Source organism: Plutella xylostella, chromosome 29, assembly GCF_932276165.1.
Source record: "Plutella xylostella chromosome 29, ilPluXylo3.1, whole genome shotgun sequence".
In the NCBI taxonomy this organism is placed as follows: Eukaryota; Metazoa; Arthropoda; class Insecta; order Lepidoptera; family Plutellidae; genus Plutella; species Plutella xylostella.
The window spans coordinates 1,169,980-1,197,475 of NC_064009.1; the positions used below are offsets into that span (position 1 = coordinate 1,169,980).

The window sequence follows — 27,496 nt, forward strand, 5'->3', positions numbered from 1 at the left end:
GTAGCTGAAGTGACCCCTTTGACGAATGTTTGTGGGTTAAAATCTCAAAACATTTTCTGTTGTGCTATGTTGTAGAAATGCTAACCCTTCTTGTTTGGAATTACGGAATCTCATTACCATCCCTTCAGGCATTGCTGTCGGTAGTATACATGTTGTAAATACTCCCTCGACTATCACGGGTGTGGAGTATTATTTTATTCAGCTGTTTTCATTATTTACTTATGCACGTATATAGGTACGTATAGCGTATACCACGAGTTTATTCGTTTATTCTCTAGAATGTATAGATTGAATACATCATATGAACTTAATTTAAGCGTTTCGGTGACAAATACTAGACACACACACACACACACACACACGCACTCACGCCTTGTACTAATGTACTCCCTTGCGGGGTAGGCAGAGGTGCATTGCTGCACCCACTTGTCGCCAGAGTGTATGTTAGTCCCAATGTAATAGGGGGCGGGCCTATTGCCTATATATATATATACTAGACCTATAATGATAATTATACTTTATTGCACAAAATTTATTGGTACAGAGGCGAACTTAATGCTGGTAGCATTCTCTACCAATTAACGGTGGTGATGTTGAAAAAGTAAACTAAACTAGTGTTTATTTATTTATTTTATTTATTTAAGATTCGCCAACAAAGATTACATTAAATTCATGCTTAATAAAAATACAGTAGTTAAATGATAAATGCATCTTCAATAACAGGCGAATACAGCATGCATTATAAGTAATCATTAAATTAGATTGTTAAAATTAAAGCCTTAATAATTTACATTTAAATTATAAGAAGTACAAATTAAATATAAATTAAGTATAAATTAGAACCTTAATAATTTACATTTAAAAGTATAATTGCATTGAAACACTATTAAAATAATATTAATTGGCAATAAATAATTGAATTTACTTAAATTAATTAAAAATAATTGATTGATAAAATAAAATAAATATAAGTTTATCGCCATACGTATGTGGTAAAAGGATTGGCCAGTCAGATTTGTGTCAGTCGCTGACTGACCTGAGAGCGCCACGTGAAACGTCACTCGAGGTGGCTCCTACCGTGGACAGATGGACACATCAGTTGGGTTACCACCACCGAACATTAGCAATTAACAATCCTGAAGCAGCGTCGCTCGCTTGTCAAATCTGACATAACTTGTATGGATCTGACAGATGTTTGACAAGGGAGCGACGCGGCTTATGGATTTTTAAATTCTAATGTAGCAGTTCGGCAAATACCTAATAACCTCCCTAGACCTAACAACTGAATTTCGCTAAAAACAAAACAACACAGCTAAGGAATGCCACTCACCCTATACCCACCTCGAGTCAACTCGATGCCTTGATTGTCAACTGATACCGTTCAATAAACGTGACCCCGCGGTCCAATAACATTCAATACAGATGGGGGGTCAGCGTAAACGGGCCGCGGCGAATCAGCCGAGTGCGGTAAGGGCCTACTATAAATTGTGATTGATCGTCGCGATTGCATCACCGAGGACTATACGTTTCCGTTTTGGACTGTGAGATTGGACCATTAAATATATTGATTGCGCATCAGAAAATTTCAGCCTACATTTTTTTTTATGTATTTCAAGAAGAACCTACCTCAATAGGTAGGGACTTACATAAATTAGATACTGTCAAATTCTAAGCGTACGATTGTTCAGTAACTCACCTGTAACAAAAACAATACATTATTAGCCAATTGTTGAACATTTCTTAAGTTTCACGAAGATAACTTAAATATTCCCGTGGTTTCAGCTACCGCAAAAGCGGCCTGCCACAATGCCTCTCGTGGACTTTTCTCTAAGCGACTTTTTGTCTGAGCCTCTAGTACGGGTTTTGCAATTTACGAAAACAGTTTAGGTGTTCCTCTGTCATATGGATATATTTTCTATCAAAAGTTTCATGACATTTTCTACGAGGGGCGCTACTATGTATGCAAGAAAATTAAAACTTTATTTGAACAAGAATTTGCAAATTCTTGATTTGAATTCCGATTGGGGTTAGTATATCTCTCTTATAAATCTAGTAACCTAGACACATATAGGGTCATATTAATTGTACCAACAGGTCCATGTCCCGAGTAACCTCTTCGATTGGACCCTGATAAAGGCACATTAGTTTTATTAGGGGAAAATAACAACAAACCATTGGCCAACACTGTATTTAAAGAACATCTATCGTTAATAGATTTACAGATATCTTTGTGTATCTGTATTGTACTTATAACGCAGATTTCCCACGCTTTTTCAATTAAGTCTAGTAAATGAATGTTTTTTTTTGTATGCGGGTACTGGTAGTAATTATTTGTTACTAGCTGTTCCCGCGAGCTTCGCTTCGCCTTAAAATGTTTTCCCGCGGGAATTCTGGGATAAAAAGTAGCGTGTTCTTTCTCAGGATCTAGACCATTTGTATACCAAATTTCATTCAAATCCGTTCAATAGTTTTGGCATGAAAGAGTAACAAACAGACAGACAGACAGAGTTACTTTCGCATTTATAATATTAGTTCGGATTAGTTAGGATTTGCAACGTTCAAAGATGGCAGATATTTTTTTTAAATATTGTAAAGTAAATAAAGCTGAAATATCCAACGAAATCCTTTAAAAAAGCCACCTGAAGGGACTTGTATAAAATTTTCAGCGATGGAGGTCAATCCTGTAATACAGTTGGATGACCCGATGAATAGTTAATGCAGTGTCGTGCCGAGAAACATTATTAGGTAAGGAATATGGAATTATAAGTGGATATAAAAAATGGGAGCAGACAATATTCCTGATAAATTTTACTACCTACATGAGCTGGATACTTCAATTTAAATATGTACACGACACTATACATAGGTATACGTCGATATTTTAGACAGGTTTTTTGATATAGGCATATGTTTTTCTAGGGCTAACACAAATATTATGTATCATACATTTTAAACAGGTTAACAATAGCAAAATTTCAAGTTGAAAAAAAACATTAAATTAAAAAAAAACTATGAAAAATTTAAACTTCACTTGTAAATAAATATAATCATCATGATACTCCTTGAAATAAGCATTATAATGTACTACAAACGGTAGCACCATCAACACCGAATATGGAGCGCTAATTCTAGACACGTGCGATAACATCGAAGCGTATGGCTATGGCTATATCAATTGCTTCTAGAAAATTATTTACCATAAAAGGGTAAGCATGCATCGTAAAGGTGACATCCTGGCCGCAACCTAGGTGTTTTACTTTTACTATACACTCACGGTCAATGAAAAAGTTCGTTCTTTCGTTGCTCGCGTGTATCTATGTATAAATTTATATTTGATTCATTATGCGACTACTAACGAGTAGCGACTTGACGATACATCCATAGAAATACATAGAAACCATTGACGTTGCGACACGTCGTCGTCGCCTGCTGCGAACTCAAGTCGTCGGCCGCCAATTGGTACCTTTAGCGTGCGTTTTGAATGTGTTTATCACAGCACAACTTCCAAGAAAGACGTTTAAATCGTGTCAATGTGACCTGCTTGTTAAACCGGTGACTTTTACACGGCTAACCGAACCTTATATGTATCAGGACATTTCATAATAAAAAAATACCTATAAAGAAATATAAACAAGTAATATCGGTAATTCACAATTAAATTACTTTATTCGGTAATTTTTATTGTATGATTCTCTATCTGTACTTCTTTAATTGACACATAAAATAAAAACTTATAAATTTTGTTCAAGTTCATATGAGCTTAACTTAGGTGACTTAGGTCCAATAGTGCAAATTTCACATCAAACAGAAGGAATAAAACCAATTTAATATATATACATACGACTTTTGTTGACCATTTTACAATATCTGGGTCATGGTCATATTTACATAAATATTTTGGCTGGCCATTGGCTGACCTCATGACCTGGCTCGCTATCGTATTGTTAATAGTTTATTATCTCTACATGCGTGTTCGATTTTCTCTTTCCGCAAATACGAAAGTAAAATATTAATATTAGTTTTTGAAACGCAAAACATAGGCTTAACACGCCTTTAAAGTCAAACATTTTAATAACTACTAATGCAATAATATTAATAATGATGATTTCGCAATCATCATTTGGCACACGCCTAGAAAGAAAGAGAATTCTAGAGTTAATGAATTCAGCTCGCCCTCTATTTCTCTTATCCTAACTTTATAATATTATAAATGCGAAAGTAACTGTGTCTGTCTGTTACTCTTTCACGCCTAAACTACTGAACGGGTTTGAATGAAATTTGGTATACATATAGTCTAGAACCTGAGAAAGAACATAGGCTACTTTTTATCCCGGAATTTCCACGGGAAAACTTTAAGGCGAAGCGAAGCTCGCGGTAACAGCCAGTTCTGAATATTCTCTCTACCAGGCGCTTTTAATATTATTACGAAAATGTGATATCTTACGTAAGTAGTAAGATTCTACCCATCCTAGTTAACCTAATTACAAATAGCTGAGGCATACTCATAATAAGTTCAAACGAGTTCTGCAGAATTATTCAGTTGTATTGAGGACAGACAGACAGACTTCCCGTCCACCAAGGGGTCACTTTAGATTACAGAAAAATAATACTTGTCTTGCGTTGAAAGCCAGCTGAATACCAGCGCTTTGGCCTCTTTGGCCATAGCACATGCTGAGCTGGTGCCGTTTTTGACGCTCTGGACAGCAACCTTGTTTGTCTGTATTGTATTATTTTCTGTTTTTTTTTTTATAAAAAAAATGTAGTATTCTTTTTGTTTCTTGTTCCTGTTTTTATTGTCCAGTGTGTTAAATAAATGATTATTTCTTTCTCTTTCTTTCTTTCTTTTGTTGCAACGAGATAGAGTCGTGGTTAGCGCTGCAGCGCTCCGAAACTTAAACTTTGTTAAGGTAGAGTAACCACCCTGCGCTTTGAGCTTATGAATTATGGGCTTAACGAATAGTTTAGAATTACTCTATGACCGGTTTTTAATAATAGTTTTAAATGGAAAGGAAACGTACTGGCTGGTCTACTATGATCTAATAATGTTTATGTGCAAAAAAAAAGTAGTCGGACAGATTCAGGTGGCAAGCTTTTATGAATTGTGACGTAGATATTTCGAAGGCTAGATTTTAGACACCATATCCTTACTTACTTACTCCGCTGCCTCAGCGACCCAAAGTGAGTCTTGGCCTCCGATACAAGAGATCGCCACTTCTGACTGTCCAGTGCAGACTCCCGCCAGTCTACGGCTTGTAGCTATCCTAAGTAATTAATAATATAAATTATACAGTCTAGGGCTATGTTTCATGACTGCTACAATAAGTAGGTATTTATAAAAGTTTATGTGCCAATAGACAGGTGGCGACACCATAATATGTTACAATAAACAAAAATCTCCCTGATCCCTAACGGTTTTAGATAAAGACCTTCAGCATTATTATTAAAATCTTCGCAACTACAAAAAAACAATAAACGTTGTTTTGAAAAAATACAGGGTGAGTCTTTCATAGGTGCACATTAGGTCGGTGGAAGTCATTATAACAAAAGTTGTTCAGAATGAAGAGCACTGTAACATAGTTCCGGATTTGCACCTATGATATACTCACCCTGTATATTTTAGTGATAAGACCGCCCTTTCCGTATCTCTTCGTTTGTATGTACAACAGTATTACACATTCCGCCATACCTCGACAGTAACCGATTACAGTTTACCGTAATCGGCTAAACACCTTTGTAATTAACACTACATTAATTCTTAGAATGTCAGTGTGTACTCGGCAAACGTACTTTAACGTACAGCGGTGTCATATTATACACAATATACACCCAATATTGACATACTTAGTGTCCAACAAAGCTAACTTCGCAACAGAAACAAGTGCTAAAACAATAATAACTAAATTGTAGTGCATTTATGAGGCACAGGATCGGTGGAAAGTCCATAGGGAGACCTTTGTCCAGTGGAACACTCTACAGGCTACATAAATAAATGATTATTAGATATGGTATTCAAACCTTATATGAGGATTATGCACTTATGTCTTTGTAATCGCTTCAATATCCGTTCTTCAGTATAAATAAATAAAAAATAGAAACATGAATGAGTGATAAGATATAAACTTATGTAGAACATAGAATTACATATTTTCGAAGTCGACCAAATTCGAAAACCCATTACTCCTAATGCTATTTTAATTGCCACTGAAACTCCGTGCAACCCGACCAGTTTAAATGAGAGTGAAATGACGCATCGGTGCAGTGAAAATGATTACATACATAAATGCATAGTGTAACCGCTTATTATCTCAAGATTGCATAGTTTTTCTACGCTCTGACATAGTTTCTAGTAGTCACTTTTACTCGCTGGCTTATAATTATAATGCCTTTGATTGCGTTGGTTGATAAACTGTAAGCTCAGATTTCATAATTTTAATCTATTTTGGTTTATTTATAACATGAATTATATATATATATATATTTATATATAAGTTATATGTTATAATATTATGTTTATTTTATGTTGTAATCATGCACTGTTAATTTAATTTTAGATTTAAACCATAGGCTAATTTCTGTTTGATAATTATTAATTGTACCTACTCAAGTTAGTTAAAGGATCTAATGTCATTTATCTTTCACCCAGTCGTAGGTTGGCTGGAAGAAATTGCTTTTTGGCAATAAGCCCGCCTTTGTATACGTCTTGTGTTTTGATTTGTAACTGTTCTCTTTTATGTTTGCTTGTGTATGTGTACAATAAAGTGTATATAAATATAAAATAAATAAATGAATAGTTGGTTTAATTATGAAATAAATAGGTCACGTTTACGACTGTGTACCTTTTCTGATGAAGAGTTGCTATCCTTATGAATCGATTCATTAGCCTTTTAACCTATAAAGTGGTCACAGCAAGGACTTTCTATAAGCTTCTACACACATTAAAACATAACATCCCTTATTTTTCGCTAAGGGGATAAAACCTACAGAGGAAACCACTCAGTATTTCGTAGCTAGCTATTATAGGGTGACTAAGTAGTCTAGGACTAGCGTAAGACAACTAAGACAGTGATAGATTGCCACTAGGATAACTAGGTAACCTAAGTACATTTTTATGTATTGTGCCGCACGCACATACGTCTCAGCTTATTTATTTATTTACTCGGTTAACATTGTGTTTGTTTACTTTGTGCTAATGTTATTATTTTTATTATAAGATATCTCACAGATTTTAGAAAATTTATCAAGAACAGAAGAAAGGATTTTAATCAATATTTTTCATAAGTTTTATGAAATCCCTCCACTATTGTACCACAACGATATCAATATCGTTTAGAAATCACTGAGGTGAGTACGTACTTTAGTTAATTATTATTGCACCTCTACTCCCATTAATTATGTTAAAATTGTCTCTTCCATCCAAAGGTTGTCTGGTAGAGATTGCCTTAAGCAATGAGACCGCCTTTTTTGTACTTTTTTATATATAAGTTGTGAAATTGTAATGTTTTCTTTAATGGTGCAAAATAAAGAGTATTCTATTCTAATTATGGACGACAAAGCGTTACGCTTGTTAATCACTGTACCTACTTCATAAGTATTTAAATAAAAATTAAGTCTCTATTTTTTAAATTATTCAATAAAAACTAATAAAAATTATGTTACAAATAATGATCTCTATGACACGTTCACAATAGTCCAATCATCGCTTGATGATCCGTTCACCTTATTTAGATAATTGGGCGCTGATTGATACAATGCCATTGTTCTAAAACAGACTGTAGTGTAGGTTTGTCTTATTGTTTTAGCGTCATACGTCATGCATATCGAATGGTAGGTACGTATAGAGAAAACATAGGTAGTCTTAGATGATTTTGAATCAATACTTAAATGCTGTAAAAAGGTAATTTAATAACCCCCAAATTCAAAGACCATATTTTGTGTTTACAAATTAATGACTGAAAAACACAGGAGCTTAGACTTTTTGTGTCAGTTTAAATACATCACAACGTAATTTGTAAACCTATTTTAAAGTAACAAAAAAACTCTATGGATTCGGGGACATTAGGACTAACATAAAACTCTGGCGAAAAGTGGGTGCAGCAATGCACCTCTGCCTACCCCGCAAGGGAGTACATTAGGCACACACAAGGCGTGTGTGTGTGTGTGGATTCGGGGGCTAAACTAGTTAAATGTTTTTAAACAATACATGAAATAAATATTGGGTAAATTGTTTTATTATTGAGTAAATTGTTTTTTTCAAGAAGGATTTTGTGCAAGAGACCGAAGCGGCAATACTTATCAAAGGAATGTCCTTGCACTGTTGCTATCTTAGAAAATATTTACCTACTCCAATCCTTATCGGACCACGACGCTCCCGATTACCTCATCCAAGTTTTTTTAAACCCAGGTAAAATGTAAAGAGGAAACTGGTAATGGTAATACGAAATAACACTAGCTTTTGTGCACGATTTTGGTTGTTTTCTGCCATAAGTATGTAGAAAATAGATATCATACATAAATATATCAGTAGACAAGGCCAATAATAAACCAGGACTTAATTAAGTCTACGTTATAACAAGTCTTTCATTCACCCAAAGCTTGCCTGGAAAAAATCGATTTTAGCGATAAGGCTGCTGTGCTTACTCTTTCTTTGTATCGTACCTAATTTATGTTGTGTGTCTTTCAATAAAGTTATATTGTTTTTTATTGTAACAAGGTGGTTTAAGTTTATTTAATCCAGTTAAAACAATTGTAGCTTCTGAAAGCTTCAAGAATTCTCGAGCGCCTTGCTTCACTGTTTCAGTTAGCGCTACAGGTCTAAGAATAGCTACTCTGGTTTCCGTTCTGTAACTAGACGTTATTAATAATATACACAAACTAACGACATGATCCATAGACTAATTTAGAATTAGACTGATGGCATTTCTGAACTAACAATTCTTCAATTTACAGCTGTCAAAATTAAAAAGAGAACGTGGAAAATTAACGTTATGATTGGTCACGTTTTCCTGTGCGGTGCGGATATTTTTTAATTCGACATCTCTGAGTTTAGGTTTGGTGGCTTGAGAGGCCCTATCGCGAAGTCTATTCGTGTCAAATTATGAATCCTAAAATCTTTGTCAAAAGAAATTTATACACAGAGTACTTACACTAAAACAGTACCTACTAAAAATGTACTATACTCTGAAGACAATCAGATTTTATATAAAATACATACATATTTTTATGTGTATTGTATGTGGTTGTGGATATTAGATACGCCCTATCATTATAGGTCGATGCATCAACAGTTATCTACATTTTATCCGATACAACCACTCGACGTTTTGTTATGAAATTGGAAATATATTTGCTCAGTGAAATACGGAGATAGGGAATTTAATGATAAAATAATTTGTTTCGGTTTTTTTAAATTTAAAGTAAGGGTATGTCTATTGTTTAGTAAGTACGTAATACATTTATGATTTCTGATAGATATCGTGATGATGGGTGATTCTCAAATGACGCGATTTAGCTATGTCCAAGCCATAAAATACATGAAATTGATAGTTTTATACCAGGATGTATTTTTTTTTTAATAATGTATCTTGTGACCGTTTTTATACATTAGTAATGCAATGCATACATTTATAAAGAAAGCGACAATGATTTTTTAAAACTCAATATCATAAGTTCTTTGGCGCGTCCTTCACTTGATTTTATTTTTAGGTCAAGAAAAACTCACTTTTTAAAGTAAAATAAGCTTATGATTTATATATTATCATTATAACAGATACTTATGGTAATTGTAAATTAGGTTTCTATTCACTCTTAGGTTTAGTTTTCAAAAATATAACGCATTCAATTTTGTCCGAGAAAAAAAACTAACTTCTTTGGCGTAACGATAACAAATACAAATACAAATAATTTAACGTCTTCCTACTCTGCGTTTAAACGATCACCGGACATAATCACCATGCGTCCCTCACCCTTCAGTCCCCCACTATCTTCGACCAGGAGCAGAGGAGCGTAAGTTTACGGAGTATGACGAATTTTTTTTTTTTTTGCGCCATAACGGTTTTTGGTCAGGTAAGTGCCTAATTTCTTCGATTGTTACTTTCATGTTATTATTTGTTTTTGTTGCATACATATTTTTGTCCACGTATGTCTATACAAACAGTATGCACGTATCAATAAGAGGTTCCAATTGTACATCAGCTTTCTGTAAAAATAATTTTTAAGTGATGATTTCTAATTTCGTTGGCAATAATTTCTTTGGATTTCTTTGGCATTCTGCGCCAACGAAATTAGTTTTGATACAAAGAAATTAGTATTGAGTATGAAACACCATTAATAACGCTACTTTATTCATTCAATGTCTATTATGGTTAATTCTCTCATCATCATCATCAGCCAATAATCATCCACTGGACATAGGCCTCTCCCAAGGAGCGCCACAACACTCGGTTCTCGGCCTTCCTCATCCAACTACTACCGGCTACCCGCCTAAGGTCGTCAGTCCAGTGGGCAGGAGGGCGTTCCACGCTGCGGTTGCCTGTTCGTGGTCTCCACTCGAGAACTCGTCTACCCCAACGGTTATCGGTTCTTCCGCAGATATGACCAGCCCACTGCCACTTCTGGTTGCATATTTTGACAGCTATGTTGGTAACCTTAGTCTTCTGACGGATAACCTCATTTCTGATACGATCCATCAGAGAAACCCCAAGCATAACTAGAGAGTTATGCTTGGGGTTTCTATGGAGAGCCATAGCACGCTGAGCGACTTTAAATCGGTGGACCAGTCCTACCGTCAGTGACCACGTCTCAGCACCATACGTCATCACTAGCAGGACGCACTGGTTGAAGACTTTTGTCTTCGTGCTCTGAGGAATGGACGAGGAGAATATGTGACGAAGTTTCCCGAATGCAGCCCAACCCAGTTGGATGCGCCTTGCAGCCTCCCTTTCCAAGTTGCTTCTGCCTAGCCGAATAGTCTGCCCGAGGTAGACATATTCATGCACAACTTCGATTGTTGCCTCACCAACGACGACCGGCTCCGGTTTCATGTGAGCATTGTACATGACTTTCGTCTTGTCCAAGTTCATACCGAGGCCTACACGTCGGGAAGCAGCATTTAGGCCACTTAGCATCCAGCTAAGTTCCTGCACAGATTCTGCCATAATAACGATGTCGTCCGCGAAGCGGAGGTGTGACATGTACTCGCCATTTATACATATGCCATGTCCTTTCCAGTCCAACGTCTTAAAGACATCCAGTGAATTGGTGAACAGTTTCGGAGATATCACATCCCCCTGTCTCACTCCACGTTTCAGTTGGATAGGTCTTGTCTTGTGGTCCTGTACTTGGACAGTCAATAGTAGCGGTATTGTAAAGACACCTCAACACCTCGATATAGCGCCAGTCGATTTGGCATCTCTGCAAGGATTCCAAAACTGCTTAGGTCTCGATGTAGTCGAAGGCTTTTTCATAGTCCACAAAGGCTAGATACAGAGGCTGATTATACTCTTCGGTCTTCTGTATAATCTACCTTACTGTGTGGATGTGGTCTATTGTACTAAAGCCTTTTTGAAACCCAGCCTGCTCCGGGTGCTGAAACTCTTCTAACTTTTGGGCAAGACCATTCGTGATAAGCCTTGAAAACAGCTTGTATACATGGCTTAAAAGCGAGATCGGTCTATAGTTCTTCAGAAGGGTTTGGTCACCCTTCTGAAGGGTTTGGTCACCCTTCTGAAGAACTGTAGTCCTCTCTAGAAGCTGGTGTTGACAGCTCCAATTTGGTGCAGTGTGGGACGAAGGGTCAACTTCACCAGACATCTCCTCTCCAGCTTGAAGTTGATATTCAGAGTGCCTCGGAGAAGTCGGTGATCACTCCCAGTTTTAAACCTATTGATCACTGGGACATATCTGAAAATGTGCAGCTTGTCAGTCATAATGAAGTCTTTTTCGTTTTTCGTCCTACCATCGGGGCTTGCCCATGTCCACTTCCTCTGGGGCCGATTCTCAAAGAAAGAATTCATCAGAAAGAAAGCCCCTCCCTTTCGAGGAAGTCTACAAGCATTTTCCCTCTCTGGTTTCTGCTACCAAAGCCATGATGTCCTACCCTCGATTCGTCGCATTCTTGTACTCCCACTTGGGCGTTGAAGTCCCCCATCACAACGGTGTATTGGGTCCTAGCAGTACACGTGATGCCCTAGAGATATCCTCGTATACTGCTTCGACTTCTGTGTCAGAGTGTGCCGAGGTTGGTGCATATAACTGCACGACCTTCAAGGAATACCTCTCGGTTAGTTTAAGTACTAGGTACGCTACCCGATTTGACACACTGCTGATCTCCACTACGTTGTTGACAAGGGTCTTGTTGACGAGGAATCCTACGCCACCTTGGGACAGTTGGTCGCCCTCCTGATGGTAGAACATGTGGCCGGACTCCAGGGTCATCGTGTCCTCGTCCTCTTAACACTTTTTTATACCGGTGACGCTGCTGCCCATCGCCGGCCTATGGGATTTAGAGTAGCTGTTTTTGGATGGTTATACCGCCATCATCCGGTCGCCAGAGCCTCGTCTGTTATTTAGCAGAGTGCACCACGGGCAGGTGAGGTTGGCAATTGGTTCATTCGGATGTTTAGAACCCTTGCACCCTTACGTGATCAGGTAATTATGTTAAAAACAAATAAAGATATGCGTGATTTTTTCTTTTGTTGTGTATTATTTGCAATCTACGTATAAAACAAATTTCTTTAAAATAATTTCTAATTTCTGTTTGTGCCCTTGGCTGTGGAGACGATGGGGGTGTGGGGAGAAGAGGGCAGGGCCTTCTTAAGGGAAATCACCAGACGCTTGAGGAGTCGTGGTCTGGGATCTTCTTCCGGGGCACACCTGATGCAGAGGCTATCCCTGGCTGTGCAGCGTGGTAACGCTGCCAGTGTCATGGGTACCTTTGGGTCGGGTGTGGCTCGGAGGGGTATTTTTGATTAGTTAGTTATAATAAGTAAGTAGTAAGTATATTTGTAGGTATATTATAATTATTATTAATTTTTTTTTTGACGAAACTTCTAGTGGATATAATGCATGTTTGTGACTTATATGTTTTTATGAATAAATATTTTCAACTTTAAAAAAAAAAAAAAAAATAAGAATAAAAATAAAAAAAATTCTTTGTTCTTAAAACTAACTTCTTTGGGACCTTTTATAATTTCTTTGGTGTGTTTTCTAATTTCATTGGTGCCAATCTAATTTCATTGGCCCAAAATTGTTTAAAATCGCTGTAACTTTTAATCGGCTCGATAGATTTCAGGGCCAATAAGACATAACTAAAGAGGTCTAAAGCCTCTACAATATGTGGGGTATAATATTCAAACAACATGAAAAAAACATGCGCCAACGAAATTATGCTTTTGGAGCCATTTTTTGAGAATCACCCTGATAATGAAAGGTTGTGGGGAGGAAAGTCTAAGTATTACAAGGAAACACACAGTTTTTTTTCATTATGACTAAACGACAACGTTATTGAATGACTATCTATGTCGGCTTCTCTTGATTTTATACGTCAGCACAAATTGCATTTAACCTTTTATTTTTAAAAATCAAACAGTTTATAAGTATCGGTCTTATTAAGTCATGTATAAATACTAAATACATAAGTAAATGTTAAATATTAATGGTATTATTATAGTACCAACGAAGGCTACAATAATTTGATTTGATCAACTTATTTTGTTTAGATAAAGACCATGGTCAATGTCATTAAAATCATGTTTCTTTAGAAGGTTAGTATCTACCGATAAAAAATATCCAACGTATCAATTGTAGGTACTAGCTAGATCTTGCTATCGTTAAGTCTAGATATCTGAATATTATTAGTGTTATTACCGCCTGTTTTTAAATAGGTACTTACTAAATTCATACGAATTGATTCAATTGAAAGAAAGAAAAATGATTGTAATCGCCAGTCGTTGTTATTGCTATAGCAATTCCATTCTATTTCATACAAAGACGATAAATGCAATTAACAGCTGCGAATATAAAGAAACCCCTGAGGTATTCAATAATAATGTGTCTAAAAAACAACACCAAGTGCGACCGTAATTCCTAATGAATAAGTACGATTTTGGCGTGTCGCAGCGGCATTATATTATAATAAGAAATCTCCCCCGGGCTATCCCAAGTAACATTTTTGGTTTTAAAAAGGTTTTGAAAAGGTTCTAGAACCTTTGTATGGAAATCAACTCGTGAGACTTAGAAGGCTCGATAACCTTATATTAACCTTATATTAACCTCCTGAGTGCAAAAAGGGCCCACGTTTTAGAACCTTTCTGAGAGCTACAGCAAAACCTATAGCTCAAACCCAGAACCTTTTGAACAACTTACACAGAACCTAAATAAAACCTTCACAACCTTAATTTAACGTTAACATAACCTTGGAAGACAGCTTTTAAGTTCTAAATTAGTTCTGGATGTAACTCTTCTATAACTTGAAACATATTTGATGGATATTTGTAATGCCTTCCCAGGACTCTCGGGTCTTAAAATGTTTGTGTGTAAGATTTTATAATAATTATAATAAATGGCGCCATTACCTGACACTTTCCAAGACTCAAAATGGCTAACTTGTAAGTGTTGTATTAATACAAAATATAGTAAGTAGTTAGGCTGAAGTCAGGAAATATGAAAACCTTGTGCGACTAGCACTTTATTGTGATACTTTCGGATAATAGTTCTGTATAAGTGACGGGCCTTTTGTAAATGATAAATTTGAAGATATTTTAATTAAAAAAAATAGATAAAATTTTATGTTTGGTGTAAATTTATATTAGAAATAAAAGTACTGTCTATATAAAAAAACATATATTTGGAATAGTATAGGAAACGCTACTGAATTTTCCCTTATTAATTAAAATGTAGCTTTTTGGTAAGTTTTTTTTTTTATTTCAGTGAAAAAATATGGCGGCCGTTAGGAAATTACTAAAAAGAATTAAACATATTTTGAGGATGCCTCTAAAGCTTTAAAATATTCTTGTAGGACTAAAATCATGCCTTTAGCTCATAGCCAGTGCTTAATGCTTTTGTTTTTCACCAAGTAGTCCTAATTTGTTTGCCTAGACAACTCTTATCAACCTAAAGGTTTAAGATAGGTTTTAAAAAATACTTATAAGTAATTTAAATATTCCATAACTTTATGGTTGTATCAAGGTTAAAAATTTAACCTTAAGCTCTCACTTTAGCATTAATGCTAGCTTTTCTAGAAGTAAATCAGGAGTCTACGACAACTATAAGATCCTAGAACTATATACTCCTGAAATACATGTTAAAATAACGTTAATATAAACTCTTAACAGCAGCTACAAGGTTGTATTAATAAACAATTAGTTTTAGGACTTAGTAATCATTCTCAAGTACTCAATATGACCAGATAGCAAAGCATTAACCTTTTCACAACCCTTATAAAACCTAAAGGCATTACTTACAACCTAAGCTCGAATGAAATGTTACTTGGGATGGCTATTGAACAAGGTCTTGATATGTACAGTGGAAGCCATCGACAAACCAAACTGCAGCTGGAATTTAAACCTTAAGTCGCAAGCAATAGAATGCTACGAAGTGCTAAGTGTTATGCCCTGACTGTACGAAATTATGGGCAGTTCTTTTCCCCTAAGGTAATAAAAATAATCAGCTCCATTTCAAGTTTGTCGCTTTTGGAGCAAATCTGTTCGCTACCCGCTGTGGAGGCGAGAATGAGAGGAGGTAATACAGTTAACCTCCACCGGCACTAGTGGTATTATAAGTTTGTGTGTCCCTTCAGATCTCTATGTCTCGTTGGGAATACGTAAGAGAACTCCAGTAACTGGTATAGCTCTAAAAATCTCTGCATGCTGAAGTGGCAGTCGACCATAGAGGAAGGTCGAGGACAGTGTGTTGAGAGAGTGAGATTGTTCCTTAGGAGAGGCCTTTGTCCAGCAATGGACGATTACGGTCTGATGATGATGATAATAATGATGATGTGTGACTGTGTGTAAAGTGTATCAGACACCGCGCACCGCTAATGGACAACATTTCATTTTCTTTACCCTATATTTTTATTAGTTATTCGGAAAGTTTGTAGAAAATTAGTGGACCCGTATTTTTTTATTTTGTATATACATACATTTTGCATGTTATTTTTAACTTTAAAGTTAATTATTTTAAAACCGGAAGTGACATCACATATTAGGCTCAATTTTTATTTTTGTCTATTGCCTGAGTCTCTAAAAAAACATAAATGACACTGACAAGTGACATTTAAACTTTGTTTACATGCCAACCAACAAATGGGTCATTTTCAAATGACCTTGATATTTCTAATGATGGAAAGTAGGTACTTATCATGTAAAAAATAAGCAGAAGCATTTTTTCAGCTGTGTAGGCGGTGGCATGCTCTGGGACATATTATATAGAGGTCATCTCTTAATAATAAATAAAAAAAATAGTCAGAAAGTGTCAGAACAGAATTAATGAAAATGACCCAAATAAACAACAACGTCACGATAAAACGTCAACGTCAATCAAAAATGAAAGTGACAGTTACTTTGTTTTTAAATCTATAGGCTTTGATCATCAAAATGCATCGCACCTGATGCATGACGTCATCAGCACTTTTTTACTATTTTATGATTTTCTCGAAAATGATACATCCAAAAAATACAAAAACATTTTTTTGTGGCCTTTAGAGCTAAATCTCGAAATGGTTTTCGATTTATAGCAGCTTTAGTTTTTTGAAATGTTGTCCATTGCGGAGAAATGTAATCGTTTGGAGCATGAAAAGAAATGCGGCGATAGCAAATTTATACAACGACGGGTCTAATTTGAACATTATTAAGTAGATAAGTATTAAATGAAACCGATTATGTCCATAGCTAAAAAAAGGTTAACAAGAATGTAAGGCCTAGTTTCTCACAGTTTGAGTATCTACCAGAACGTGAACCACCAATCACAGCGATTCATTTCATATTAGGTTGGGGTTAAGTTTACAGTATAATCCAGTGAGAAACTGGGCATATGTCTAGTTTCACAATGTTCTTCTTCTCTAGACCTTAAAAAATATTTGACGAACTATTCTATACATAGAATAGTTAACATAATATTAATTTCATAAATATATTACAAACAATTTCATTAAAGAAAAAGAAAGCGCACAGACGGTTAATAATAATATACTTAATACTTTGATCAGGAAATATAAAACTTTGTAAGAAAACCTAGTTATTACAGAATGAAAATCTTTACTGGCTTATCAAACTAAATTACTGCATGTATACAACCGCATACAATTTAATACCATTTCAATAAACGCAAGGAAACCCACTTTCTTAAAACACCACAAATACCTAATTTATGTACTCGTACAGTCACGTTCATTGGAAATAAGTATCAACAATAGACGCATTTTTCCTGAAATAAAAATGACATATTATGTATCTAGCCTATCTGAAACCTAGTTAAACATTGTGAGATATGACGTTTCGACTTTCTCCGTGTTCGGCATCATAAGGGTCACAGTGACAGTTAAATAAAGTCCATTTTTCTCTCCACCTTTAGTTTGCAAGGTGCGGGTGCCTATATAAATAGAGTGAGTCGCCCGCGCGCCTCAGTTGTAATATCACCATGCAGAAATGACTAGGTTTCAGATAGGCTAGATACATAATATGTCATTTTTATTTCAGGAAAAATGCGTCTATTATGTAGTCTGAGCCTATCTGAAACCTAGTTAAACATTGTGAGATGTGTTTATTATCGCATGGTGGAGAGAAAACCAACTGTGACCCATAAGCTACTGATGAGTATATCAGTAGATAAATATTTGAATCTATAAATTTATAATGCATAGATTTCTAGGTAGTAGTTAGATATACTAAAAAGAAAGGTATAAGTATACATAAGACTTAAGTACTTCCTTATTATTCCTGACTTGTCAGAAAGTTATGGAAGGTATGTACCTATTCATATAGGTAGGTATTATACATATGGATACACACAGTGCCTCTTCGAAAGCAATACTTATAAGTAATTATTAATCAAAATCTTGTTATTGTCAAGGCAATATTTTTAACATACACTAGCCGAATGGATGGAACCAGTGAAATACTTTGCAACAATATTTAAAAGCTGTAAAATGTAGAATATCGATCCAGCCCGCTGGGGCTCAGGCCAGCACATGCTGACTAGGGTATGTAATTCTGGACTGACCTCAGAAATGCAGCAGCCGACCCTGGAGCCTCGTGGACCTGCTCAGTCAGCCCCGTACGACGACACGACCTGCAACACCTGGCGCGGCATCTAGTCCTTGGAACGAGGAGTGGTGCTTGAAGGGAAGATAATTTTACTAAATATCACAGCCTCATCAGCTACTGGAAAAGATTAGATGAAGGCTGTGACACTGGCGGATAACTAAGTATTCAGTTTTTCAAAACACGATGCAGGTCACCATATTCATATTCTAGATTGACAAGTAACACACAGTCTAATTTTGTATTCTAACTAACTCGGCGGTTAACGAGTTCCTGTGCAGTCCTACTAGGAAGGAAAGTTATTTTATAAGCCTTTGCACCGATTTTGTGGCTACTATCATTCTGTATCATCATGGTGTGAATATTATGAGCTCTGGCAGCATTCCTTGGTAGATGACATCAATTAATAACGATTGATTAACACAACAATAACAATTATAATAGTTGATAAATGAAACCCGGCTAACATGTCTTAACTGGGTAAGTAAATGATCAGTCATGCCACCAGGATAAGTAAAATGTTCAGTACTTCATATGAAAAACATTAACAAGGTCACCTTTAGGTATGTTCGTCAACACTAAGGGTAGGTCCCGGCCAAAACCCTAATTTAGGCTTCGCTTTGTTGCAACTTCAAAGGTACGTAAGTAGGTACACTAGGTACCTACTTACATTGTTGTAGGTTAAATTTTAAAACCATTAAGTCAACCAAGACAACACAAAATAAAATAGCTCGATTAAATAAAGATGGTACGAAAAGATGTTAGTTGTACCTGATCAGACCTGATGCAACGACAGCCAACATAGACTCTCTAATCTGTGGAAGCAACAATCATGGTGGCGGGAACATGGACAGTTGGACGAGCCACCTCGACCCTGACTTATCAATCAGAACTGACAGTTCGCCAACAGCAGATAGCTTGCGGCTATCTATAGGTAAACTTAGGTAGTAAGCTATACCAAAGAAAAAGTCCTTGGACATCGATATGACAGTGGAACGGTGAATAACTATGACATTCTTCAAAACAAAAAGGCTTGTTGTTGATACCCAGCTAAGGAAGGTTACCTACTTCAGCGACCTGATATTGCATTCTGAAAGAACTGCGAAGAGTTATGACTAATAATTATTACTTATTTTGAAAGTTTTCAGCAAACTCTAATAAATCAAGCAGCTACCACGACGCCACGTCACCACTGCCCGGTTATAACTCTGTACTAGCTTAGTAGATATATATACCAGAGAGCTCCAATCAGATGCGAGTACAAACATTTTACTTGGTAACTAGTTACGTAACTAACTGAAAGATCCATAAAAAAGTTGAGGATTACTCAAAATGGAATTGTGAAAACGGCACGTCTGCACCAGTCAGTCTAAGAAGTTTCAGCAGATACAGTGTTGAAAAATAGTTATGAAACGTTTGCGCCAGAATCGAATTAAAAATACATTTTCATTGAGAAGCCGTTTAGGCATGAATAGGTACTTTCATCCTTTGAATTGTGCTCCAAATGATGAATTCATAGAAATTTAATGACGACTGCCATTGTTTATTATCTAGCCCAGTAATTTGAGTAAGGCTGCGGCTACACGTGATGTGTTACACAATACACAGTAGGTATATGCATGTTCCCAGAATAGTGGAAGTTATAATTTTACCAAAAGGTAGTCGTCTCGTGCAAGAGCACCGTTACTCGATTTATTCGATACACAACTATATAGTAGACAGCTGCTGCGTAGGAGGTTCACGCATTTTTCAACAAAGAGCTCGGATACACACTCACAATCCACTGGGACATAAGGAAGACAGCTAATGTGGTGCCACTCAGAAACCGCGATGACACTCTGATCATGATCACCCGACAGTAGGATCATAATAAGTTCGGTAACTTGAGAAGCGGTATGGTATAGCAACAGCGACTTTCACGAAATCAGGAATTAGCTCAGTGCTTTTAGGTTGAACACTCGCCGGTGGGATTCACTTTGCTCACAGCCGAGAAAAGAAAAGACTCAAAGCTGGAATCTGCCGATGTGTCATGACACTTAAAGATAGTGTCTGGGGGGTCACTTTATATGACGAAAAACGAACTTTCAGTGCACTGCGGCGCGAGCCGCTCTATCTGTTTGTATGTATTAAACGTGCCGATTGCACGACAGCTCTCGTTCGTTCGTTTCTCATCAGTATAGAGTAACGCTCCTGTACTTACCGTGCGTCACCATTCCCATGAGCAGTCCAATGATCTTTAGGCAGTTTAGAACAAAAGCTGCATTAGACAGTTTCTTCAGAAAAGACATCTAAATAAATAAAAAAAAAAAAAAAAAAAAAAAAAAAAAAATTGATTGCACAACTATCCCCAGGAGCAGTCTACAGGTCACTTTGGGCAGTTCAGAAGAGAGCTGCTTTAACAGGATACCTCAGCGGAGGCATCAAATTGAAGTGCTATAACACTTTTAGAAGCGGTGCACGTTACCCGATTTGTCGTCCTCCATGCCGATGTGGCTACGGCGACTGCAGGTGGTTACTCAGGCTTCGTTGGTGTGCCCTTGTATGGCTAACATGACCAACCTTGGCAGTAAACGTTCGTCTGCATATGCCAAAATCACTGATGAATAGCGCACGTTACTCGATACCTTCTAGAGAAGTCACTCATAATGATGGCTGATGACGATGATGACCGTGCTAGCAATAGTGCAGGCGTTTCCGCTGAGCATAAAATCTCTTCCCAGACAGGGGGCGTTTGGATCTGGCAACCAGAACAGGAGTGCCAGGTGTGCGCAGCGATGCAGGTGGAACAACACAGCCGCCAGGGCAGGAGTGCATGGCTGGGTCTATGCAGCGATGCAGGTCGCACAAACCGGTGGCCAGGGCCAGGACCGGGTGTACACTGCGATGCAGGTGGCACAAAACGGTGGCCAGTGCCAGGACCGGGTGTACAGCCGCCAGGGCAGGAGTGCATGGCTGGGTCTATGCAGCGATGCAGGTACCACAAACCGGTGGCCAGGGCCAGGACCGGGTGTACGCTGCGATGCAGGTGGCACGAGACGGCGGCCAGCGCAGGAGCACAGGGCCGGGTGTATGCTGCGATGCAGGTGGCACGAACCGGTGGCCAGGGCAGGAGCGCAGGGCCGGGTGTACGCTGCGATGCAGGTGCCACGAGACGGCGGCCAGCGCGGGAGCACAGGGCCGGGTGCAGTTTACACGAAACTTCAATTTCACCGAATCGGCCTGCCTACCCTCAGCGGGTAGGTACCGGCGGATCACATTACTCGCCGCACATGCCACAATGTCCCAACATACTGAAACTCGGAGCCACGTGCTTCCTGTAAAAAAATCCTATGATGGTCCTGGAAAGCTCCTGTTTGTAAAGCCTTACATAAGCTATAATCAAGTGCATTATTGTAATAGCAAAGTTTTTATCAACTGTTTTCTAAAAATATTAGAAATTGAGGGTAGAAAAATATATTTTTATAATTTTTTCCTGTATAAAATTAACATATGCTTTACTAAAAGCGGTCATTAATGTAAGTATCTAGCTCAAGCGCCACTAGTAGGACCGGAATATGTGATCAATCATCACCACGACTATTGAATCGGACCCTACTGCGTGGGATAAAAACCCCAAGCGCCGGAGCATTATGACCAGTGGCTGAGCTTTTAAAAGCAGTAAATAATAGCATTTTACTCACGGCTTATCAACTCAAACCTTCGTTGCGAAATCCTCAGCAATGGCTGCGTGCGCAGCAGCCGGCAGGCCCCACGCCGCCTGGTCCGCATCACGCTACAGCTCCCGGCAGGCGCCAAACCATATTCCCGGCTGGATCACGCTCGCTTGCATCCCCTTCGCGAATTATTAGTTATACGCAAAAGACTACCTCAACTGCTATTTACGTGTCTGTAGAACCTAAAATATACAGTGAACCTTGTGTATTCCCTGAGTTTGATTCCTATCTACCACTCCCACGATAGGACCCTTCTCATAGTGGCGCCCAACTAGTGGAGATACGTATAGTAAGTGTGCGCGAGTGTCTTTTTGCGAAGAACAATATGGCACCGAAGAAAGGACGAGCGAGCCGTTGCAACCTTGACGACGATGAAGACCGCTGCTGCACCGGTAAGACCACGGTGATGACCCGCCCCGGCGCGCCACCTGCGCCCGAGGCGCGCGCCCCCACCGTGCGCGACCCTCCCGCCACGCCCGGCGCGCCCTACGAGCACGCGGCGTGCGGCCCCCCTGCGGCGCGCGCTACCCCCGCCGCGGCCGCCGCTACGCCCGACGCGCCCGCCTGCGTGACCGCGGCGCAGCTCTCCGTGCTGCTGGATACCATCGCCGAGGCCGCCGAGAAGAACCGCGTCCTCCTGGAGAGGATGTCGAGCGACCCCCGGACCTGCACGCCGCCCGCCCGGCGCGGGCCCGGCGCCGCGAGCCCCCCCGCGCGCGCGACCGCGTCTGACTACCAGACGCCACCGCCGGGGACGTTCGCCAAGTGCACGGCAAGATTCGACGGAGCCGGCCGCAGCGCGGACCAGCTGGACGCCTTCATCGACGCGGTGCAGGTGTACAAGGAGTGCGCCAACGTGTCGGACGAGCACGCGCTGCGCGGGCTGCCCATGCTGCTGGAGGGCGACGCCGCCGTGTGGTGGCGCGGCGTGCGCGCCTCCGTCGCCGGCTGGGGCGCGGCCCTGCAGCGCCTGCGCGCCATGTACGGCACTCCACTCCCGGCCTACAAAGTGTTCCGCGCGATATTCTCTAGTGAGCAAAATGAAGTGCGGTCCGATGTGTTTATATCGCGAGTGCGCGCCCTTTTGGCACAGCTTCCGTACGAGCTATTAGAAGACACTAAGCTAGACATAATTTATGGACTGTTAAGTTACCACCTAAGAAAACGCATTCCCCGTGAAGGTGCTTCAAGCGTTGATGAGCTTATTGTTAAGTGTAGGGCGGTTGAAGAGGCGAGACGCGAGGTGCGCAATAGGCTCAGCGCACACCAAGAGCAGAGCAGAGCAGAGCATATTGTGAAATCATTGAAAAATTAATCTTATGATAATTCCATACATTTCAAAATTGAATACAAGTCCCAACTTGATGCTCGACCATGCTCGAGCTTTCTAGTAAATGTTCGAGTATGCGTTCTACATTTTGCTCGACCATGCGCGAGCATTTTGCAGTTCGGTGTGCGCTGACGCATACTAATAAGTTTAACCCCTCGAATATCACTCAAAATAATGTTAACCCTTCGGCCGCGACCCATAATTATTTTAACCCGCCAAGTGCGGCGCCTTGTATAAATGTAAATAACCCCTCCATAGGCCACAATAGATTGACTGACAGACCGACATACCTACCAGTACATAATATACCGACGCCCTCCTCCTCCTCTGGCCCGAACGGCGCTACCAGAGTACGGCCGCGTTGTGCATACTGTAGGAGACTTGGTCATCATGTCGATTACTGTAGAACAAAGAAGCGCGAATCTGTAGAATCGGCCCCCGGTAACCCTCCCTTGAGTCCTCGGGGTCATGCAGTAAACAGTGGAGGCGAGCACGAGTTTTTAACCGCCGAAATACAAGGTAAGTACGACCCGCGCCCACTGGTCAACATCAAAGTTGGCGGTGCGCTCGGTGCAGCCGTGCTCGACACAGGTGCAACGCATAGCATAGCGAGCAACATGCTATATGACATCATGTGCAAGAGGGGGGTGAAATTTGAAGACACTTTCCACACCGTGTACCTGGCCGACGGATCGAGACAGCTGAAACGAACGTTGGTCGGTGCAACACAGGTAAGTATAGAAGGCAGATCTTTCGAAGTTTCATTCCTCGTGTTCCCGGACTCAAACACCCGCACGTCGCTGGGGCGGGACGCCATCATCACCGCCGGCATTGTACTCAACTTAGTACATGGGGTTTGGACTTTCGGCGACGCACCCGAACGAAATTACAAATTCGAGACTTCGGTCCGGCTTCGTACAAATACCGGCCATAACATTGGTCCGCGCATGAAGGTAGGTATTCATCCACCTAGTATTACCCATCACAGGCAGACTCCTACGTGGTTCAGGCGAGTCATACCGAACCACGCCAGCGACGCCCGGCCACATACCAACCCTGTGAGGAAACACGACCCACGGGTTCGGCTCGACCATGACCTCAGGCCTGTCCTAGTTCAGGGGGAGGCTTATCAAGAACGCCTGTGCAGACCACCCCACCACCGTCGAGGGCGACGATCAGTTTAGGGGGAGGACCAGGACTACTCAGTGTGCTACTCCGAACGCGAGGGCGCTTAGTTCGGATTAGAGGGGGAGGATGTAACATCACTATCTAGATTTTACCGCGAAATCAAATCGCGCGCCAAAATGTTAGCGTCCCACAGCCGCCTCACCGTTTCTCGCGCAGCTTCTCTGCGCATACCGCGTCCCGCGCGCTCACTCTTCACCCCCGCGCACACCCGCTCGCGCCACCGGCCAGCGGAGCCCGCGCAGGCAGTCGGCGCCAAACCATATTCCCGGCTGGATCACGCTCGCTTGCATCCCCTTCGCGAATTATTAGTTATACGCAAAAGACTACCTCAACTGCTATTTACGTGTCTGTAGAACCTAAAATATACAGTGAACCTTGTGTATTCCCTGAGTTTGATTCCTATCTACCACTCCCACGATAGGACCCTTCTCATATTTTATTTTATTGTTTTATTGCTCCGATATACAATACAATTATTGTGTCCAATCCTACAAAAAACATTATTATTTACTCACGTACTGACTGTATACTTTATTAAAAATATTTAATTTGGGTATTTGTATTTAAGACTTAATTACTATACTAATTCTAGACCTGCCTTCCGCCTCAAGTAGGCGAGCAAATGAGACTATTCATTCACCTGAATGAACCCATGAGAACGACCTTCAAATAAATACTGTGTTAATTAAATTTTATGAGCTCTAATGCGAACAGCACGATAAATGGTTAACTAGACTTATTTGACTAGTCTTCAACTATTTAGACTTTTTTATCGATTTTCCAAATTACCTAAGGTTAAAATTGGTGCTGTTGCTCTGTTTATAAGCTTAGAAAAAACCTATCATAATATGATTTTAAGCTTCATTTAATATTTTAAATGCGCATTTAAGAAATTCACTTGGATGTGAATTGAAATTGAGTCCTAACTCAAACTGAAGGTAAACTTTGAGAAGAACGTGGCCGAAAGTTATGGCGTATTATTACTTCCTCTGTAGTATTGTAAGTTTGTAAGGAAAGTTCCAGAGACATGTATACATATATACGGAACCACAGAACATATTACGGAACTCTGTATGGAAATGTAGATATAAGTTGGTATACTTACCAACTTATATCTTAATACTGGTAAGTCTGCAAATATCGTGGACTGAGCATTGAAAAAGTTCCTCTCACAAAATTCCAAATATAAAAAAATATTTACGTTTTCAGTTGGTAATAATCTGATTAAATGTACTCCAATATTGCAGACAGAGTCATTTCCGTTCGTCCAGTAACAATCCACTGGAACTTTTTATTGCTCACGAGTGTATTTCTAGTATACAAAATACAAAAATGTATAGCAAGCTCATATTTTACGTCTAAGTCACGCACTATGTACTCCTTTCCTATGTACTATCTTATTCAGACTACATAGGTAGCTGTATACTTAAGTATGTATCTTCGTACTTTATACTCTATGCATGTATACGTATTGTATAAATAGTAGTAAGTAAGGCCAACTCGACGACGACGACGTGGCGGTCCACTGGGCCGCGGAAGTGTGACAGTTGCCATCGACACGACAAGAAGAGTAAATAGTAACCTACCTATTCGTATTGCATAACTTACACTTAGGTACGGTCAAGTGCAGAGAAACCTGACCCCCCCTCTCATAGTAACAATGCTTCTGAGGGGGGTCAGGTTTATCTGCACCTTACCGTACATACTATTAGCTTACAACTTACAGTACAGTATGCAATGTAATAATTTAATAAAATGGGTTACACCGAGATAATGCTGTTTTGTATGTTAATAGGTACTATTAGGTACCTATACCTACCTACCTATGCATTTGTAGGTAATTTATTATTACATGCATAGCTATTCCTATATTGCGTTCTTTGAGATAACCCACTTTGGTCCGGACTTCAGACTTAGTTAGGTAATAGGAATAGTACCTAGGTGGACTGGGGCAGTTTGCTAAAGTGAAGCGTCCGTAGTCGAGCTGGCTTCAGTGATTGTAACTGATCACTGAGGTTAAGCAACACATGGCACGGTCAGCCATTGGATGGGTGACCGAATTCAAGTGGTTCTTTTCTGGACGCTTCCGTGTCTCGGACGGCACGTTAAGCCGTGGGTCCCGGTTGCTGCTTCGGCAGTAGGTAGTCGTTAAGCCTAGTCAGAGGCCTTCGGGCAGCTTGAAAACATCTGGCAGTTTGGTATGGTACCCCACTTACCCGACCACTCTCTCAGCACAAGCTTGCTTGTGTTGGGGTCCACCAACCCGCACTTGGCCAGCGTGGTGGACTAGGCCTAAGTCATTGGAAGGAGACCCGGGAGAACTTGAAGATTTAGGTGACTTGTACCAGACATTTAAACGAAATTAATTCTATTGCTCTCTTGATTTCACAGTCATACATATACATATATGTATGCTTACTTTAAGTATCACATCTTTTTAATACAAATAAATGTTTACTGATAAACTTTTAAGGTGATAGGCTTAAAATAGTTTTTATGTTAAATTTAAGTTACTTATAGTCTATTACTGTTGTTTATCCATAGAAAATAAATAAATACTGACTGACTGAGGAGGACAGCAATATATTTAATTTCGTTTGGTGCAAGGTGCAAGGCACCCTTAAGGCACCTTGCCTACCTAGCTTCCCTCTAACTCTAGTGTCATACCTACTTATTTACCACATCGTTGTCAATAGTTGACATGGAATACCTACCACCTACCTAGGTATCTACCTACAAAGCGTAGAAGGCGGCAGTAAACATAGACGAACCTTTTTTTAGAGCACGAGCTCACTCCTACGGGTTTTGTAAACATAACGGGATCGTGAGTTTTGTAATAGCCAATACAAAGTAATAAAAAATAAATAGGTACCTAATTCTGTTTATAAATGCGGAAAGATATTAAAATTTGAATATTTGATAGATGACCTGCCTAGTGCCTATCAAACATATAGGTATGTAGGCAGTTTAACATTAACCTTCACCCACATGGTCAATGGTAGGTATTTAAC

At 39.4% G+C, this 27,496-nt stretch overlaps 1 protein-coding gene across 1 annotated transcript in view; it reads right to left on the reverse strand.

Annotated features, from left to right (window-relative positions):
* LOC105386255 overlaps positions 1–27,496 on the reverse strand; it is a 67,502-nt gene that overhangs the window by 39,375 nt on the left and 631 nt on the right. The gene's annotated exons all lie outside the window — the stretch shown is intronic.